We start from the raw sequence: 17,379 nt of genomic DNA on the forward strand, positions 1-17,379 counted from the left end.
GATTGTTAACCATATATGTCTTGTTCAAAACACTCTGCTGCAATGCGATGATTAAGAAGTATATTTCGTTATGTTTGAAGTCGATACACAACATAATTCAGTTATTTAAAAAGAAAAAACAAAATGAATGCATAGGAGGGTTTTCTCTATCGAACGAAGTCAATTTAATCGATACAGAAGTACACGTTAACTTGCTATCACAGATTCTTCTAATGAAATGACCAGGATTCGAGCCTCGGTTATTGCGGCCACAACGCAATGTACTAACCACTATACGATCACGGCTGTTGTGAGATTGTTATCTATATATGTCTTGTTCAAAACACTGTGCTGCAGTGCGTTGATTATGAAATGTATTATGTTTTGTTTGAAGTCGATGCACAACATAATTCGGTTAGATAAAGAAAATAAACAAAATAAATGCATAGGACTGTTTTCTCTAGCGAACGGAGACAACTTAATTGATACAGAAGTACATGTTCACTATCCTATCACTGACTCTTGTAATGCCGTGACCAGGATTCGAACCTGGGTTATTGCGGCCACAACGCAATGTACTAACCACTATACGATCACGGCTGATATAAGATTGTTAACCATATATGTCTTGTTCAAAACACTCTGCTGCAATGCTATGATTAAGAAGTATATTTTGTTATGTTTGAAGTCGATACACAACATAATTCGGTTATTTAAAAAGAAAAAACAAAATGAATGCATAGGACTGTTTTCTCTATCGAACGAAGTCAATTTAATCGACACATAAATATATGTTCACTTTCCTATCACTGATTCTTGTAATGCCGTGACCAGGATTCGAACCTGGGTTATGGCGGCCACAACGCAATGTACTAACCACTATACGATCACGGCTTATGTTAGATTGACTATACATGCCTTGTTCAAAACACTCTGCTGCAAGGCGATGATTAAGAAGTATATTAAGTTATGTTTGAAGCCGATACACAACATAATTCGGTGATATAAAGAAAACAACAAAATTAATTTATAGGACTGTTTTCTCTAGCGAACAGAGATATTTTAATCGATACAAAAATATATGTTCACTTTCCTATCACTGATTCTTGTATCGCCGTGACCAGGATTCGAACCTGGGTTATTGCGGCCACAACGCAATGTACTAACCACTATACGATCACGGTGATGTGAGATTGTTATCTGTATATGTCTTGTTCAAACCACTGAGCTGCAATGCGTTGATTAAGAAATGTATTACGTTAGTCGATACACAACATAATCCGGTGTAATAGAGAAAACAAGCAAAATTAAAGCATCAGGAGCTGTTCATCCAGGCGAACGGGGTCAATTTAATCGATACAGAAATATATGTTCACTTTCCTATCACTGATTCTTGTAATGCCGTGACCAGGATTCGAACCTGGGTTATTGCGGCCACAACGCAATGTACTAACCACTATACGATCACGGCTGATATAAGATTGTTAACCATATATGTGTTGTTCAAAACACTCTGCTGCAATGCGATGATTAAGAAGTATATTTCGATATGTTTGAAGACGATACGCAACATAATTCGGTTATTTAAAAAGAATAAACAAAATGAATGCATAGGACTGTTTTCTCTATGGAACGGAGACAATTTAATCGATACAGAAGTACACGTTAACTTCCTATCACAGATTCTTCTAACGAAATGGCCAGGATTCGAACCTGGGTTATTGCGGCCACAACGCAATGTACTAACCATTATACGATCACGGCTGATGTGAGATTGTTATCTATATATGTCTTGTTCAAAACACTGTGCTGCAATGCGTTGATTAAGAAATGTATTACGTTATGTTTGAAGTCGATACACAACATAATTCGGTGTAATAGAGAAAACAAGCAAAATTAAAGCATCAGGAGCTGCTCATCCAAGCGAACGGGGTCAATTTAATCGATACAGAAATATATGTTCACTTTCCTATCACTGATTCTTGTAATGCCGTGACCAGGATTCGAACCTGGGTTATGGCGGCCACAACGCAATGTACTAACCACTATACGATCACGTCCGATATAAGATTGTTAACCAAATATGTCTTGTTCAAAACACTCTGCTGCAATGCGATGATTAAGAAGTATATTTCGTTATGTTTGAAGTCGATACACAACATAATTCGGTTATTTAAAAAGAATAAACAAAATGAATGCATAGGCCTGTTTTCTCTATCGAACGGAGACAATTTAATCGATACAGAAGTACACGTTAACTTCCTATCACAGATTCTGCTAATGAAATGACCAGGATGCGAACCTGGGTTATTGCGGCCACAACGCAATGTACTAACCACTATACGATCACGGCTGATATAAGATTGTTAACCATATATGTCTTGTTCAAAACACTCTGCTGCAATGCGATGATTAAGAAGTATATTTCGTTATGTTTGAAGTCGATACACAACATAATTCAGTTATTTAAAAAGAAAAAACAAAATGAATGCATAGGAGGGTTTTCTCTATCGAACGAAGTCAATTTAATCGATACAGAAGTACACGTTAACTTGCTATCACAGATTCTTCTAATGAAATGACCAGGATTCGAGCCTCGGTTATTGCGGCCACAACGCAATGTACTAACCACTATACGATCACGGCTGTTGTGAGATTGTTATCTATATATGTCTTGTTCAAAACACTGTGCTGCAGTGCGTTGATTATGAAATGTATTATGTTTTGTTTGAAGTCGATGCACAACATAATTCGGTTAGATAAAGAAAATAAACAAAATAAATGCATAGGACTGTTTTCTCTAGCGAACGGAGACAACTTAATTGACACAGAAGTACATGTTCACTATCCTATCACTGACTCTTGTAATGCCGTGACCAGGATTCGAACCTGGGTTATTGCGGCCACAACGCAATGTACTAACCACTATACGATCACGGCTGATATAAGATTGTTAACCATATATGTCTTGTTCAAAACACTCTGCTGCAATGCTATGATTAAGAAGTATATTTTGTTATGTTTGAAGTCGATACACAACATAATTCGGTTATTTAAAAAGAAAAAACAAAATGAATGCATAGGACTGTTTTCTCTATCGAACGAAGTCAATTTAATCGACACATAAATATATGTTCACTTTCCTATCACTGATTCTTGTAATGCCGTGACCAGGATTCGAACCTGGGTTATGGCGGCCACAACGCAATGTACTAACCACTATACGATCACGGCTTATGTTAGATTGACTATACATGCCTTGTTCAAAACACTCTGCTGCAAGGCGATGATTAAGAAGTATATTAAGTTATGTTTGAAGCCGATACACAACATAATTCGGTGATATAAAGAAAACAACAAAATTAATTTATAGGACTGTTTTCTCTAGCGAACAGAGATATTTTAATCGATACAAAAATATATGTTCACTTTCCTATCACTGATTCTTGTATCGCCGTGACCAGGATTCGAACCTGGGTTATTGCGGCCACAACGCAATGTACTAACCACTATACGATCACGGTGATGTGAGATTGTTATCTGTATATGTCTTGTTCAAACCACTGAGCTGCAATGCGTTGATTAAGAAATGTATTACGTTAGTCGATACACAACATAATCCGGTGTAATAGAGAAAACAAGCAAAATTAAAGCATCAGGAGCTGTTCATCCAGGCGAACGGGGTCAATTTAATCGATACAGAAATATATGTTCACTTTCCTATCACTGATTCTTGTAATGCCGTGACCAGGATTCGAACCTGGGTTATTGCGGCCACAACGCAATGTACTAACCACTATACGATCACGGCTGATATAAGATTGTTAACCATATATGTGTTGTTCAAAACACTCTGCTGCAATGCGATGATTAAGAAGTATATTTCGATATGTTTGAAGACGATACGCAACATAATTCGGTTATTTAAAAAGAATAAACAAAATGAATGCATAGGACTGTTTTCTCTATGGAACGGAGACAATTTAATCGATACAGAAGTACACGTTAACTTCCTATCACAGATTCTTCTAACGAAATGGCCAGGACTCGAACCTGGGTTATTGCGGCCACAACGCAATGTACTAACCACTATACGATCACGGTGATGTGAGATTGTTATCTGTATATGTCTTGTACAAACCACTGAGCTGCAATGCGTTGATTAAGAAATGTATTACGTTATGTTTGAAGTCCTTACACAACATAATTCGGTATAATAGAGAAAACAAGCAAAATTAAAGCATCAGGAGCTGTTCATCCAAGCGAACGGGGTCAATTTAATCGATACAGAAATATATGTTCACTTTCCTATCACTGATTCTTGTAATGCCGTGACCAGGATTCGAACCTGGGTTATTGCGGGCACAAGGCAATGTACTAACCACTATACGATCACGGCTGATATAAAATTGTTAACCATATATGTGTTGTTCAAAACACTCTGCTGCAATGCGATGATTAAGAAGTATATTTCGATATGTTTGAAGTCGATACGCAACATAATTCGGTTATTTAAAAAGAATAAACAAAATGAATGCATAGGACTGTTTTCTCTATGGAACGGAGACAATTTAATCGATACAGAAGTACACGTTAACTTCCTGTCACAGATTCTTCTAATGAAATGACCAGGACTCGAACCTGGGTTATTGCGGCCACAACGCAACATACTAACCACTATACGATCACGGCTGATATAAGATTGTTAACCATATATGTGTTGTTCAAAACACTCTGCTGCAATGCGATGATTAAGAAGTATATTTCGATATGTTTGAAGACGATACGCAACATAATTCGGTTATTTAAAAAGAATAAACAAAATGAATGCATAGGACTGTTTTCTCTATGGAACGGAGACAATTTAATCGATACAGAAGTACACGTTAACTTCCTATCACAGATTCTTCTAATGAAATGGCCAGGACTCGAACCTGGGTTATTGCGGCCACAACGCAACATACTCACCACTATACGATCACGGCTCATATGAGATTGTTAACCATATATGTCTTGTTCAAAACACTCTGCTGCAATGCGATGATTAAGAAGTATATTTCGTTATGTTTGAAGTCGATACACAACATAATTCGGTTATTTAAAAAGAATAAACAAAATGAATTCATAGGACTGTTTTGTCTAGCGAACAGAGACATTTTAATCGATACAGAAATATATGTTCACTTTGCTATCACAGATTCTTCCAATGAAATGACCAGGATTCGAACCTGGGTTTTTGCGGCCACAACGCAATGTACTAACCATTATACGATCACGGCTGATATAAGATTGTTAACCATATATGTCTTGTTCAAAACACTCTGCTGCAATGCGATGATTAAGAAATGTATTACGTTATGTTTGATGTCGATACACAACATAATTCGGTTATTTAAAAAGAATAAACAAAATGAATTCACAGGACTGTTTTGTCTAGCGAACAGAGACATTTTAATCGATACAGAAATATATGTTCACTTTGCTATCACAGATTCTTCCAATGAATAGACCAGGATTCGAACCTGGGTTATTGCAGCCACAACGCAATGTACTAACCACTATACGATCACAGCTGATATAAAATTGTTAACCATATATGTGTTGTTCAAAACACTCTGCTGCAATGCGATGATTAAGAAGTATATTTCGATATGTTTGAAGTCGATACGCAACATAATTCGGTTATTTAAAAAGAATAAACAAAATGAATTCATAGGACTGTTTTGTCTAGCGAACAGAGACATTTTAATCGATACAGAAATATATGTTCACTTTACTATCACTGACACTTGTAATGCCTTGACCAGGATTCGAACCTGGGTTATTGCGGCCACAACGCAATGTACTAACCACTATACGATCACGGCTGATATAAAATTGTTAACCATATATGTGTTGTTCGAAACACTCTGCTGCAATGCGATGATTAAGAAGTATATTTCGTTATGTTTGAAGTCGATACACAACATAATTCGGTTATTTAAAAAGAATAAACAAAATGAATTCATAGGACTGTTTTGTCTAGCGAACAGAGACATTTTAATCGATACAGAAATATATGTTCACTTTGCTATCACAGATTCTTCCAATGAAATGACCAGGATTCGAACCTGGGTTATTGCGGCCACAACGCAATGTACTAACCATTATACGATCACGGCTGATATAAGATTGTTAACCATATATGTCTTGTTCAAAACACTCTGCTGCAATGCGATGATTAAGAAATGTATTACGTTATGTTTGATGTCGATACACAACATAATTCGGTTATTTAAAAAGAATAAACAAAATGAATTCACAGGACTGTTTTGTCTTGCGAACAGAGACATTTTAATCGATACAGAAATATATGTTCACTTTGCTATCACAGATTCTTCCAATGAATAGACCAGGATTCGAACCTGGGTTATTGCGGCCACAACGCAATGTACTAACCACTATACGATCACGGCTGATATAAAATTGTTAACCATATATGTGTTGTTCAAAACACTCTGCTGCAATGCGATGATTAAGAAGTATATTTCGATATGTTTGAAGTCGATACGCAACATAATTCGGTTATTTAAAAAGAATAAACAAAATGAATTCATAGGACTGTTTTGTCTAGCGAACAGAGACATTTTAATCGATACAGAAATATATGTTCACTTTGCTATCACTGACACTTGTAATGCCTTGACCAGGATTCGAACCTGGGTTATTGCGGCCACAACGCAATGTACTAACCACTATACGATCACGGCTGATATAAAATTGTTAACCATATATGTGTTGTTCGAAACACTCTGCTGCAATGCGATGATTAAGAAGTATATTTTGATATGTTTGAAGTCGATACGCAACATAATTCGGTTATTTAAAAAGAATAAAAAAAATGAATGCATAGGACTGTTTTCTCTATGGAACGGAGACAATTTAATCGATACAGAAGTACACGTTAACTTCCTGTCACAGATTCTTCTAATGAAATGACCAGGATTCGAACCTGGGTTATTGCGGCCACAACGCAATGTACTAACCACTATACGATCACGGCTGATATAAAATTGTTAACCATATATGTGTTGTTCAAAACACTCTGCTGCAATGCGATGATTAAGAAGTATATTTCGATATGTTTGAAGTCGATACGCAACATAATTCGGTTATTTAAAAAGAATAAACAAAATGAATGCATAGGACTGTTTTCTCTATGGAACGGAGACAATTTAATCGATACAGAAGTACACGTTAACTTCCTGTCACAGATTCTTCTAATGAAATGACCAGGACTCGAACCTGGTTTATTGCGGCCACAACGCAACATACTAACCACTATACGATCACGGCTGATGTGAGATTGTTATCTATATATGTCTTGTTCAAAACGCTGTGCTGCAATGCGTTGATTAAGAAATGTATTACGTTATGTTTGAAGTCGATACACAACATAATTCGGTGTAATAGAGAAAACAAGCAAAATTAAAGCATCAGGAGCTGCTCATCCAAGCGAACGGGGTCAATTTAATCGATACAGAAATATATGTTCACTTTCCTATCACTGATTCTTGTAATGCCGTGACCAGGATTCGAACCTGGGTTATGGCGGCCACAACGCAATGTACTAACCACTATACGATCACGGTTTATGTTAGATTGACTATACATGCCTTGTTCAAAACACTCTGCTGCAAGGCGATGATTAAGAAGTATATTGCGTTATGTTTGAAGCCGATACACAACATAATTTGGTGATATAAAGAAAATAACAAAATTAATTCATAGGACTCTTTTCTCTAGCGAACGGAGATATTTTAATCGATACAGAAATATATGTTCACTTTCCTATCACTGATTCTTGTAATGCCGTGACCAGGATTCGAACCTGGGTTATTGCAGCCACAACGCAAGGTACTAACCACTATACGATCACGGCTCATATGAGATTGTTAACCATATATGTCTTGTTCAAAACACTCTGCTGCAATGCGATGATTAAGAAGTAAATTTCGTTATGTTTGAAGTCGATACACAACATAATTCGGTTATATAAAGAAAATAAACAAAATAAATGCATATGACTGTTTTCTCTAGCGAACGGAGACAATTTAATTGATACAGAAGTACGTGTTCACTATCCTATCACTGACTCTTGTAATGCCGTGACCAGGATTCGAACCTGGGTTATTGCGGCCAAAACGCAATGTACTAACCACTATACGATCACGGCTATGTGAGATTGTTATCCATATATGTCTTGTAAAAACACTGTGCTGCAATGCGTTGATTAAGAAATGTATTACGTTATGTTTGAAGTCGATACACAACATAATTTGGTGTAATAGAGAAAGCAAGCAAAATTAAAGCATCAGAAGCTGTTCATCCAAGCGAACGGGGTCAATTTAATCGATACAGAAATATATGTTCACTTTCCTATCACTGATTCTTGTAATGCCGTGACCAGGATTCGAACCTGGCTTATTGCGGCCACAACGCAATGTACTAACCACTATACGATCACGTCCGATATCAGAATGTTAACCAAATATGTCTTGTTCAAAACACTCTGCTGCAATGCGATGATTAAGAAGTATATTTCGTTATGTTTGAAGTCGATACACAACATAATTCGGTTATTTAAAAAGAATAAACAAAATGAATGCATAGGCCTGTTTTCTCTATCGAACGAAGACAATTTAATCGATACAGAAGTACACGTTAACTTCCTATCACAGATTCTGCTAATGAAATGACCAGGATGCGAACCTGGGTTATTGCGGCCACAACGCAATGTACTAACCACTATACGATCACGGCTGATATAAGATTGTTAACCATATATGTGTTGTTCAAAACACTCTGCTGCAATGCGATGATTAAGAAGTATATTTTGTTATGTTTGAAGTCGCTACACAACATTATTCGGTGATATAAAGAGAATAACAAAATGAATTCATAGGACTGTTTTCTCTAGCGAACGGAGATATTTTAATCGATACAGAAATATCTGTTCACTTTCCTATCCCTGATTCTTGTAATGCCGTGACCAGGATTCGAACCTGGGTTATTGCAGCCACAACGCAAGGTACTAACCACTATACGATCACGGCTCATATGAGATTGTTAACCATATATGTCTTGTTCAAAACACTCTGCTGCAATGCGATGATTAAGAAGTAAATTTCGTTATGTTTGAAGTCAATACACAACATAATTCGGTTATATAAAGAAAAAAAGCAAAATAAATGCATAGGACTGTTTTCTCTAGCGAAGGGAGACAATTTAATTGATACAGAAGTACATGTTCACTATCCTATCTCTGATTCTTGTAATGCCGTGACCAGGATTCGAACCTGGGTTATTGCAGCCACAACGCAATGTACTAACCATTATACGATCACGGCTGATATAAGATTGTTAACCATATATGTGTTGTTTAAAACACTCTGCTGCAATGCGATGATTAAGAAGTATATTTCGATATGTTTGAAGTCGATACGCAACATAATTCGGTTATTTAAAAAGAATAAACAAAATGAATGCATAGGACTGTTTTCTCTATGGAACGGAGACAATTTAATCGATACAGAAGTACACGTTAACTTCCTATCACAGATTCTTCTAATGAAATGACCAGGACTCGAACCTGGGTTATTGCGGCCACAACGCAATGTACTAACCACTATACGATCACGGTGATGTGAGATTGTTATCTGTATATGTTTTGTTCAAACCACTGAGCTGCAATGCGTTGATTAAGAAATGTATTACGTTGTGTTTGAAGTCGATACACAACATAATTCGGTGTAATAGAGAAAACAAGCAAAATTAAAGCATCAGGAGCTGTTCATCCAAGCGAACGGGGTCAATTTAATCGATACAGAAATATATGTTCACTTTCCTATCACTGATTCTTGTAATGCCGTGACCAGGATTCGAACCTGGGTTATTGCGGCCACAACGCAATGTACTAACCACTATACGATCACGGCTGATATAAGATTGTTAACCATATATGTGTTGTTCAAAACACTCTGCTGCAATGCGATGATTAAGAAGTATATTTCGATATGTTTGAAGTCGATACGCAACATAATTCGGTTATTTAAAAAGAATAAACAAAATGAATGCATAGGACTGTTTTCTCTATGGAACGGAGACAATTTAATCGATACAGAAGTACACGTTAACTTCCTATCACAGATTCTTCTAATGAAATGACCAGGACTCGAACCTGGGTTATTGCGGCCACAACGCAACATAGTAACCACTATACGATCACGGCTCATGTGAGATTGTTAACCATATATGTCTTGTTCAAAACACTCTGCTGCAATGCGATGATTAAGAAGATTATTTCGTTATGTTTGAAGTCGATACACAACATAATTCGGTTATTTAAAAAGAATAAACAAAATGAATTCATAGGACTGTTTTGTCTAGCGAACAGAGACATTTTAATCGATACAGAAATATATGTTCACTTTGCTATCACTGACTCTTGTAATGCCGTGACCAGGATTCGAACCTGGGTTATTGCGGCCACAACGCAATGTACTAACCACTATACGATCACGGCTGATATAAGATTGTTAACCATATATGTCTTGTTCAAAACACTCTGCTGCAATGCGATGATTAAGAAGTATATTTCGTTATGTTTGAAGTCGATACACAACATAATTCGGTTATTTAAAAAGAAAAAACAAAATGAATGCATCGGACTGTTTTCTCTATCGAACGAAGTCAATTTAATCGATAGAGAAGTACACGTTAACTTCCTATCACAGATTCTTCCAATGAAATGACCAGGATTCGAACCTGGGTTATTGCGGCCACAACGCAATGTACTAACCATTATACGATCACGGCTGATGTGAGATTGTTATCTATATATGTCTTGTTCAAAACACTGTGCTGCAATGCGTTGATTAAGAAATGTATTACGTTATGTTTGAAGTCGATACACAACATAATTCGGTTATTTAAAAAGAAAAAACAAAATGAATGCATCGGACTGTTTTCTCTATCGAACGAAGTCAATTTAATCGATACAGAAGTACACGTTAACTTCCTATCACAGATTCTTCTAATGAAATGACCAGGACTCGAACCTGGGTTATTGCGGCCACAACGCAATGTACTAACCACTATACGATCACGGCTGATATAAGATTGTTTACCATATATGTCTTGTCCAAAATACTCTGCTGCAATGCGATGATTAAGAATTATATTTCGTTATGTTTGAAGTCGATACGCAACATAATTCCATTATTTAAAAAGAATAAACAAAATGAATGCATAGGACTGTTTTCTCTATGGAACGGAGACAATTTAATCGATACAGAAGTACACGTTAACTTCCTATCACAGATTCTTCTAATGAAATGACCAGGACTCGAACCTGGGTTATTGCGGCCACAACGCAATGTACTAACCACTATACGATCACGGTGATGTGAGATTGTTATCTGTATATGTCTTGTTCAAAGCACTGAGCTGCAATGCGTTGATTAAGAAATGTATTACGTTATGTTTAAAGTCGATACACAACATAATTCGGTGTAATAGAGAAAACAAGCAAAATTAAAGCATCAGGAGCTGTTCATCCAAGTGAACGGGGTCAATTTAATCGATACAGAAATATATGTTCACTTTCCTATCACTGATTCTTGTAATGCCGTGACCAGGATTCGAACCTGGGTTATTGCGGCCACAACGCAATGTACTAACCACTATACGATCACGGCTGATATAAGATTGTTTACCATATATGTCTTGTTCAAAACACTCTGCAGCAATGCGATGATTAAGAAGTATATTTCGTTATGTTTGAAGTCGATACGCAACATAATTCGGTTATTTAAAAAGAATAAACAAATTGAATTCATAGGACTATTTTCTCTATGGAACGGAGACAATTTAATCGATACAGAAGTACACGTTAACTTCCTATCACAGATTCTTCTAATGAAATGACCAGGACTCGAACCTGGGTTATTGCGGCCACAACGCAATGTACTAACCACTATACGATCACGGTGATGTGAGATTGTTATCTGTATATGTCTTGTTCAAAGCACTGAGCTGCAATGCGTTGATTAAGAAATGTATTACGTTATGTTTAAAGTCGATACACAACATAATTCGGTGTAATAGAGAAAACAAGCAAAATTAAAGCATCAGGAGCTGTTCATCCAAGTGAACGGGGTCAATTTATTCGATACAGAAATATATGTTCACTTTCCTATCACTGATTCTTGTAATGCCGTGACCAGGATTCGAACCTGGGTTATTGCGGCGACAACGCAATGTACTAACCACTATACGATCACGGCTGATATAAGATTGTTCACCATATATGTCTTGTTCAAAACACTCTGCTGCAATGCGATGATTAAGAAGTATATTTCGTTATGTTTGAAGTCGATACGCAACATAATTCGGTTATTTAAAAAGAATAAACAAAATGAATGCATAGGAATGTTTTCTCTATGGAACGGAGACAATTTAATCGATACAGAAGTACACGTTAACTTCCTATCACAGATTCTTCTAATGAAATGACCAGGACTCGAACCTGGGTTATTGCGGCCACAACACGCAATGTACTAACCACTATACGATCACGGTGAAGTGAGATTGTTATCTGTATATGTCTTGTTCAAACCACTGAGCTGCAATGCGTTGATTAAGAAATGTATTACGTTATGTTTAAAGTCAATACACAACATAATTCGGTGTAATAGAGAAAACAAGCAAAATTAAAGCATCAGGAGCTGTTCATCCAAGTGAACGGGGTCAATTTAATCGATACAGAAATATATGTTCACTTTCCTATCACTGATTCTTGTAATGCCGTGACCAGGATTCGAACCTGGGTTATTGCGGCCACAACGCAATGTACTAACCACTATACGATCACGGCTGATATAAGATTGTTTACCATATATGTCTTGTTCAAAACACTCTGCTGCAATGCGATGATTAAGAAGTATATTTCGTTATGTTTGAAGTCGATACGCAACATAATTCCGTTATTTAAAAAGAATAAACAAAATGAAAGCATAGGACTGTTTTCTCTATGGAACGGAGACAATTTAATCGATACAGAAGTACACGTTAACTTCCTATCACAGATTCTTCTAATGAAATGACCAGGACTCGAACCTGGGTTATTGCGGCCACAACGCAATGTACTAACCACTATACCATCACGGTGATGTGAGATTGTTATCTGTATATGTCTAGTTCAAAGCACTGAGCTGCAATGCGTTGATTAAGAAATGTATTACGTTATGTTTAAAGTCGATACACAACATAATTCGGTGTAAAAAAGAAAACAAGCAAAATTAAAGCATCATGAGCTGTTCATCCAAGTGAACGGGGTCAATTTAATCGATACAGAAATATATGTTCACTTTCCTATCACTGATTCTTGTAATGCCGTGACCAGGATTCGAACCTGGGTTATTGCGGCCACAACGCAATGTACTAACCACTATACGATCACGGCTGATATAAGATTGTTTACCATATATGTCTTGTTCAAAACACTCTGCTGCAATGCGATGATTAAGAAGTATATTTCGTTATGTTTGAAGTCGATACGCAACATAATTCCGTTATTTAAAAAGAATAAACAAAATGAAAGCATAGGACTGTTTTCTCTATGGAACGGAGACAATTTAATCGATACAGAAGTACACGTTAACTTCCTATCACAGATTCTTCTAATGAAATGACCAGGACTCGAACCTGGGTTATTGCGGCCACAACGCAATGTACTAACCACTATACGATCACGGTGATGTGAGATTGTTATCTGTATATGTCTAGTTCAAAGCACTGAGCTGCAATGCGTTGATTAAGAAATGTATTACGTTATGTTTAAAGTCGATACACAACATAATTCGGTGTAAAAGAGAAAACAAGCAAAATTAAACCATCATGAGCTGTTCATCCAAGTGAACGGGGTCAATTTAATCGATACAGAAATATATGTTCACTTTCCTATCACTGATTCTTGTAATGCCGTGACCAGGATTCGAACCTTGGTTATTGCGGCCACAACGCAATGTACTAACCACTATACGATCACGGCTGATATAAGATTGTTTACCATATATGTCTTGTTCAAAACACTCTGCTGCAATGCGATGATTAAGAAGTATATTTCGTTATGTTTGAAGTCGATACGCAACATAATTCGGTTATTTAAAAAGAATAAACAAAATGAATACATAGGACTGTTTTCTCTATGGAACGGAGACAATTTAATCGATACAGAAGTACACGTTAACTTCCTATCACAGATTCTTCTAATGAAATGACCAGGACTCGAACCTGGGTTATTGCGGCCACAACGCAATGTACTAACCACTATACGATCACGGTGATGTGAGATTGTTATCTGTATATGTCTTGTTCAAACCACTGAGCTGCAATGCGTTGATTAAGAAATGTATTACGTTATGTTTGAAGTCGATACACAACATAATTCGGTGTAATAGAGAAAACAAGCAAAATTAAAGCATCAGGAGCTGTTCATCCAAGCGAACGGGGTCAATTTAATCGATACAGAAATATATGTTCACTTTCCTATCACTGATTCTTGTAATGCCGTGACCAGGATTCGACCCTGGGTTATTGCGGCCACAACGCAATGTACTAACCACTATACGATCACGGCTGATATAAGATTGTTAACCATATATGTGTTGTTCAAAACACTCTGCTGCAATGCGATGATTAAGAAGTATATTTCGATATGTTTGAAGTCGATACACAACATAATTCGGTTATTTAAAAAAAATAAACAAAATGAATGCATAGGACTGTTTTCTCTGTGGAACGGAGACAATTTAATCGATACAGAAGTACACGTTAACTTCCTATCACAGATTCTTCTAATGAAATGACCAGGACTCGCACCTGGGTTATTGCGGCCACAACGCAACATACTAACCACTATACGATCACGGCTCATATGAGATTGTTAACCATATATGTCTTGTTCAAAACACTCTGCTGCAATGCGATGATTAAGAAGTATATTTCGTTATGTTTGAAGTCGATACACAACATAATTCGGTTATTTAAAAAGAATAAACAAAATGAATTCATAGGATTGTTTTGTCTAGCGAACAGAGACATTTTAATCGATACAGAAATATATGTTCACTTTGCTATCACTGACTCTTGTAATGCCGTGACCAGGATTCGAACCTGGGTTATTGCGGCCACAACGCAATGTACTAACCACTATACGATCACGGCTGATATAAGATTGTTTACCATATATGTCTTGTTCAAAACACTCTGCTGCAATGCGATGATTAAGAAGTATATTTCGTTATGTTTGAAGTCGATACGCAACATAATTCCGTTATTTAAAAAGAATAAACAAAATGAATGCATAGGACTGTTTTCTCTATGGAACGGAGACAATTTAATCGATACAGAAGTACACGTTAACTTCCTATCACAGATCCTTCTAATGAAATGACCAGGACTCGAACCTGGGTTATTGCGGCCACAACGCAATGTACTAACCACTATACGATCACGGTGATGTGAGATTGTTATCTGTATATGTCTAGTTCAAAGCACTGAGCTGCAATGCGTTGATTAAGAAATGTATTACGTTATGTTTAAAGTCGATACACAACATAATTCGGTGTAATAGAGAAAACAAGCAAAATTAAAGCATCATGAGCTGTTCATCCAAGTGAACGGGGTCAATTTAATCGATACAGAAATATATGTTCACTTTCCTATCACTGATTCTTGTAATGCCGTGACCAGGATTCGAACCTGGGTTATTGCGGCCACAACGCAATGTACTAACCACTATACGATCACGGCTGATATAAGATTGTTTACCATGTATGTCTTGTTCAAAACACTCTCTTGCAATTCGATGATTAAGAAGTATATTTCGTTATGTTTGAAGTCGATACGCAACATAATTCGGTTATTTAAAAAGAATAAACAAGATGAATGCATAGGACTATTTTCTCTCTGGAACGGAGACAATTTAATCGATACAGAAGTACACGTTAACTTCCTACCACAGATTCTTCTAATGAAATGACCAGGACTCGAACCTGGGTTATTGCGGCCACAACGCAATGTAATAACCACTATACGATCACGGTGATGTGACATTGTTATCTGTATATGTCTTGTTCAAAGCACTGAGCTGCAATGCGTTGATTAAGAAATGTATTACGTTATGTTTAAAGTCGATACACAACATAATTCGGTGTAATAGAGAAAACAAGCAAAATTAAAGCATCAGGAGCTGTTCTTCCAAGTGAACGGGGTCAATTGAATCGATACAGAAATATATTTTCACTTTCCTATCACTGATTCTTGTAATGCCGTGACCAGGATTCGAACCTGGGTTATTGCGGCCACAACGCAATGTACTAACCACTATACGATCACGGCTGATATAAGATTGTTTACCATATATGTCTTGTTCAAAACACTCTGCTGCAATGCGATGATTAAGAAGTATATTTCGTTATGTTTGAAGTCGATACGCAACATAATTCGGTTATTTAAAAAGAATAAACAAAATGAATGCATAGGACTGTTTTCTCTATGGAACGGAGACAATTTAATCGATACAGAAGTACACGTTAACTTCCTATCACAGATTCTTCTAATGAAATGACCAGGACTCGAACCTGGGTTATTGCGGCCACAACGCAATGTACTAACCACTATACGATCACGGTGATGTGAGATTGTTATCTGTATATGTCTTGTTCAAACCACTGAGCTGCAATGCGTTGATTAAGAAATGTATTACGTTATGTTTGAAGTCGATACACAACAAAATTCGGTGTAATAGAGAAAACAAGCAAAATTAAAGCATCAGGAGCTGTTCATCCAAGCGAACGGGGTCAATTTATTCGATACAGAAATATATGTTCACTTTCCTATCACTGATTCTTGTAATGCCGTGACCAGGATTCGAACCTGGCTTATTGCGGCCACAACGCAATGTACTAACCACTATACGATCACGTCCGATATAAGATTGTTAACCAAATATGTCTTGTTCAAAACACTCTGCTGCAATGCGATGATTAAGAAGTATATTTCGTTATGTTTGAAGTCGATACACAACATAATTCGGTTATTTAAAAAGAATAAACAAAATGAATGCATAGGCTTTTTTTCTCTATCGATCGGAGACAATTTAATCGATACAGAAGTACACGTTAACTTCCTATCACAGATTCTGCTAATGAAATGACCAGGATGCGAACCTGGGTTATTGCGGCCAAAACGCAATGTACTAACCACTATACGATCACGGCTGATATAAGATTGTTAACCATATATGTCTTGTTCAAAACACTCTGCTGCAATGCGATGATTAAGATGTATATTTTG

General features: G+C 36.7%; 24 non-coding genes across 24 annotated transcripts; all 24 read right to left on the reverse strand.

Moving 5' to 3' along the window:
- Window positions 1-507: 507 nt before the first annotated feature.
- Window positions 508-579, reverse strand: Trnah-gug (transfer RNA histidin (anticodon GUG)). Its single transcript has one exon. It is a non-coding gene; the product is annotated as a tRNA-His (tRNA).
- A 222-nt stretch (window positions 580-801) lies between these two features.
- Window positions 802-873, reverse strand: Trnah-gug (transfer RNA histidin (anticodon GUG)). Its single transcript has one exon. It is a non-coding gene; the product is annotated as a tRNA-His (tRNA).
- A 218-nt stretch (window positions 874-1,091) lies between these two features.
- Trnah-gug (transfer RNA histidin (anticodon GUG)) lies at window positions 1,092-1,163 on the reverse strand. The gene has a single exon. It is a non-coding gene; the product is annotated as a tRNA-His (tRNA).
- A 215-nt stretch (window positions 1,164-1,378) lies between these two features.
- On the reverse strand, window positions 1,379-1,450 carry Trnah-gug (transfer RNA histidin (anticodon GUG)). The gene has a single exon. It is a non-coding gene; the product is annotated as a tRNA-His (tRNA).
- Window positions 1,451-2,847: 1,397 nt separating this feature from the next.
- Trnah-gug (transfer RNA histidin (anticodon GUG)) lies at window positions 2,848-2,919 on the reverse strand. Its single transcript has one exon. It is a non-coding gene; the product is annotated as a tRNA-His (tRNA).
- A 222-nt stretch (window positions 2,920-3,141) lies between these two features.
- On the reverse strand, window positions 3,142-3,213 carry Trnah-gug (transfer RNA histidin (anticodon GUG)). Its single transcript has one exon. It is a non-coding gene; the product is annotated as a tRNA-His (tRNA).
- Window positions 3,214-3,431: 218 nt separating this feature from the next.
- On the reverse strand, window positions 3,432-3,503 carry Trnah-gug (transfer RNA histidin (anticodon GUG)). The gene has a single exon. It is a non-coding gene; the product is annotated as a tRNA-His (tRNA).
- A 215-nt stretch (window positions 3,504-3,718) lies between these two features.
- Window positions 3,719-3,790, reverse strand: Trnah-gug (transfer RNA histidin (anticodon GUG)). The gene has a single exon. It is a non-coding gene; the product is annotated as a tRNA-His (tRNA).
- Window positions 3,791-5,774: 1,984 nt separating this feature from the next.
- On the reverse strand, window positions 5,775-5,846 carry Trnah-gug (transfer RNA histidin (anticodon GUG)). Its single transcript has one exon. It is a non-coding gene; the product is annotated as a tRNA-His (tRNA).
- Window positions 5,847-6,656: 810 nt separating this feature from the next.
- Window positions 6,657-6,728, reverse strand: Trnah-gug (transfer RNA histidin (anticodon GUG)). Its single transcript has one exon. It is a non-coding gene; the product is annotated as a tRNA-His (tRNA).
- A 1,100-nt stretch (window positions 6,729-7,828) lies between these two features.
- Trnah-gug (transfer RNA histidin (anticodon GUG)) lies at window positions 7,829-7,900 on the reverse strand. Its single transcript has one exon. It is a non-coding gene; the product is annotated as a tRNA-His (tRNA).
- A 222-nt stretch (window positions 7,901-8,122) lies between these two features.
- Window positions 8,123-8,194, reverse strand: Trnaq-uug (transfer RNA glutamine (anticodon UUG)). Its single transcript has one exon. It is a non-coding gene; the product is annotated as a tRNA-Gln (tRNA).
- Window positions 8,195-9,002: 808 nt separating this feature from the next.
- On the reverse strand, window positions 9,003-9,074 carry Trnah-gug (transfer RNA histidin (anticodon GUG)). Its single transcript has one exon. It is a non-coding gene; the product is annotated as a tRNA-His (tRNA).
- A 222-nt stretch (window positions 9,075-9,296) lies between these two features.
- On the reverse strand, window positions 9,297-9,368 carry Trnah-gug (transfer RNA histidin (anticodon GUG)). The gene has a single exon. It is a non-coding gene; the product is annotated as a tRNA-His (tRNA).
- A 516-nt stretch (window positions 9,369-9,884) lies between these two features.
- On the reverse strand, window positions 9,885-9,956 carry Trnah-gug (transfer RNA histidin (anticodon GUG)). The gene has a single exon. It is a non-coding gene; the product is annotated as a tRNA-His (tRNA).
- A 515-nt stretch (window positions 9,957-10,471) lies between these two features.
- Window positions 10,472-10,543, reverse strand: Trnah-gug (transfer RNA histidin (anticodon GUG)). Its single transcript has one exon. It is a non-coding gene; the product is annotated as a tRNA-His (tRNA).
- A 1,102-nt stretch (window positions 10,544-11,645) lies between these two features.
- Window positions 11,646-11,717, reverse strand: Trnah-gug (transfer RNA histidin (anticodon GUG)). The gene has a single exon. It is a non-coding gene; the product is annotated as a tRNA-His (tRNA).
- A 516-nt stretch (window positions 11,718-12,233) lies between these two features.
- Window positions 12,234-12,305, reverse strand: Trnad-guc (transfer RNA aspartic acid (anticodon GUC)). Its single transcript has one exon. It is a non-coding gene; the product is annotated as a tRNA-Asp (tRNA).
- Window positions 12,306-12,823: 518 nt separating this feature from the next.
- Trnah-gug (transfer RNA histidin (anticodon GUG)) lies at window positions 12,824-12,895 on the reverse strand. Its single transcript has one exon. It is a non-coding gene; the product is annotated as a tRNA-His (tRNA).
- A 516-nt stretch (window positions 12,896-13,411) lies between these two features.
- On the reverse strand, window positions 13,412-13,483 carry Trnah-gug (transfer RNA histidin (anticodon GUG)). The gene has a single exon. It is a non-coding gene; the product is annotated as a tRNA-His (tRNA).
- A 516-nt stretch (window positions 13,484-13,999) lies between these two features.
- Trnah-gug (transfer RNA histidin (anticodon GUG)) lies at window positions 14,000-14,071 on the reverse strand. Its single transcript has one exon. It is a non-coding gene; the product is annotated as a tRNA-His (tRNA).
- Window positions 14,072-15,174: 1,103 nt separating this feature from the next.
- On the reverse strand, window positions 15,175-15,246 carry Trnah-gug (transfer RNA histidin (anticodon GUG)). Its single transcript has one exon. It is a non-coding gene; the product is annotated as a tRNA-His (tRNA).
- Window positions 15,247-15,762: 516 nt separating this feature from the next.
- On the reverse strand, window positions 15,763-15,834 carry Trnah-gug (transfer RNA histidin (anticodon GUG)). The gene has a single exon. It is a non-coding gene; the product is annotated as a tRNA-His (tRNA).
- A 516-nt stretch (window positions 15,835-16,350) lies between these two features.
- Trnah-gug (transfer RNA histidin (anticodon GUG)) lies at window positions 16,351-16,422 on the reverse strand. Its single transcript has one exon. It is a non-coding gene; the product is annotated as a tRNA-His (tRNA).
- Window positions 16,423-17,379: the final 957 nt, after the last annotated feature.

Source organism: Hydractinia symbiolongicarpus, chromosome 5, assembly GCF_029227915.1.
Source record: "Hydractinia symbiolongicarpus strain clone_291-10 chromosome 5, HSymV2.1, whole genome shotgun sequence".
NCBI lineage: Eukaryota > Metazoa > Cnidaria > Hydrozoa > Anthoathecata > Hydractiniidae > Hydractinia > Hydractinia symbiolongicarpus.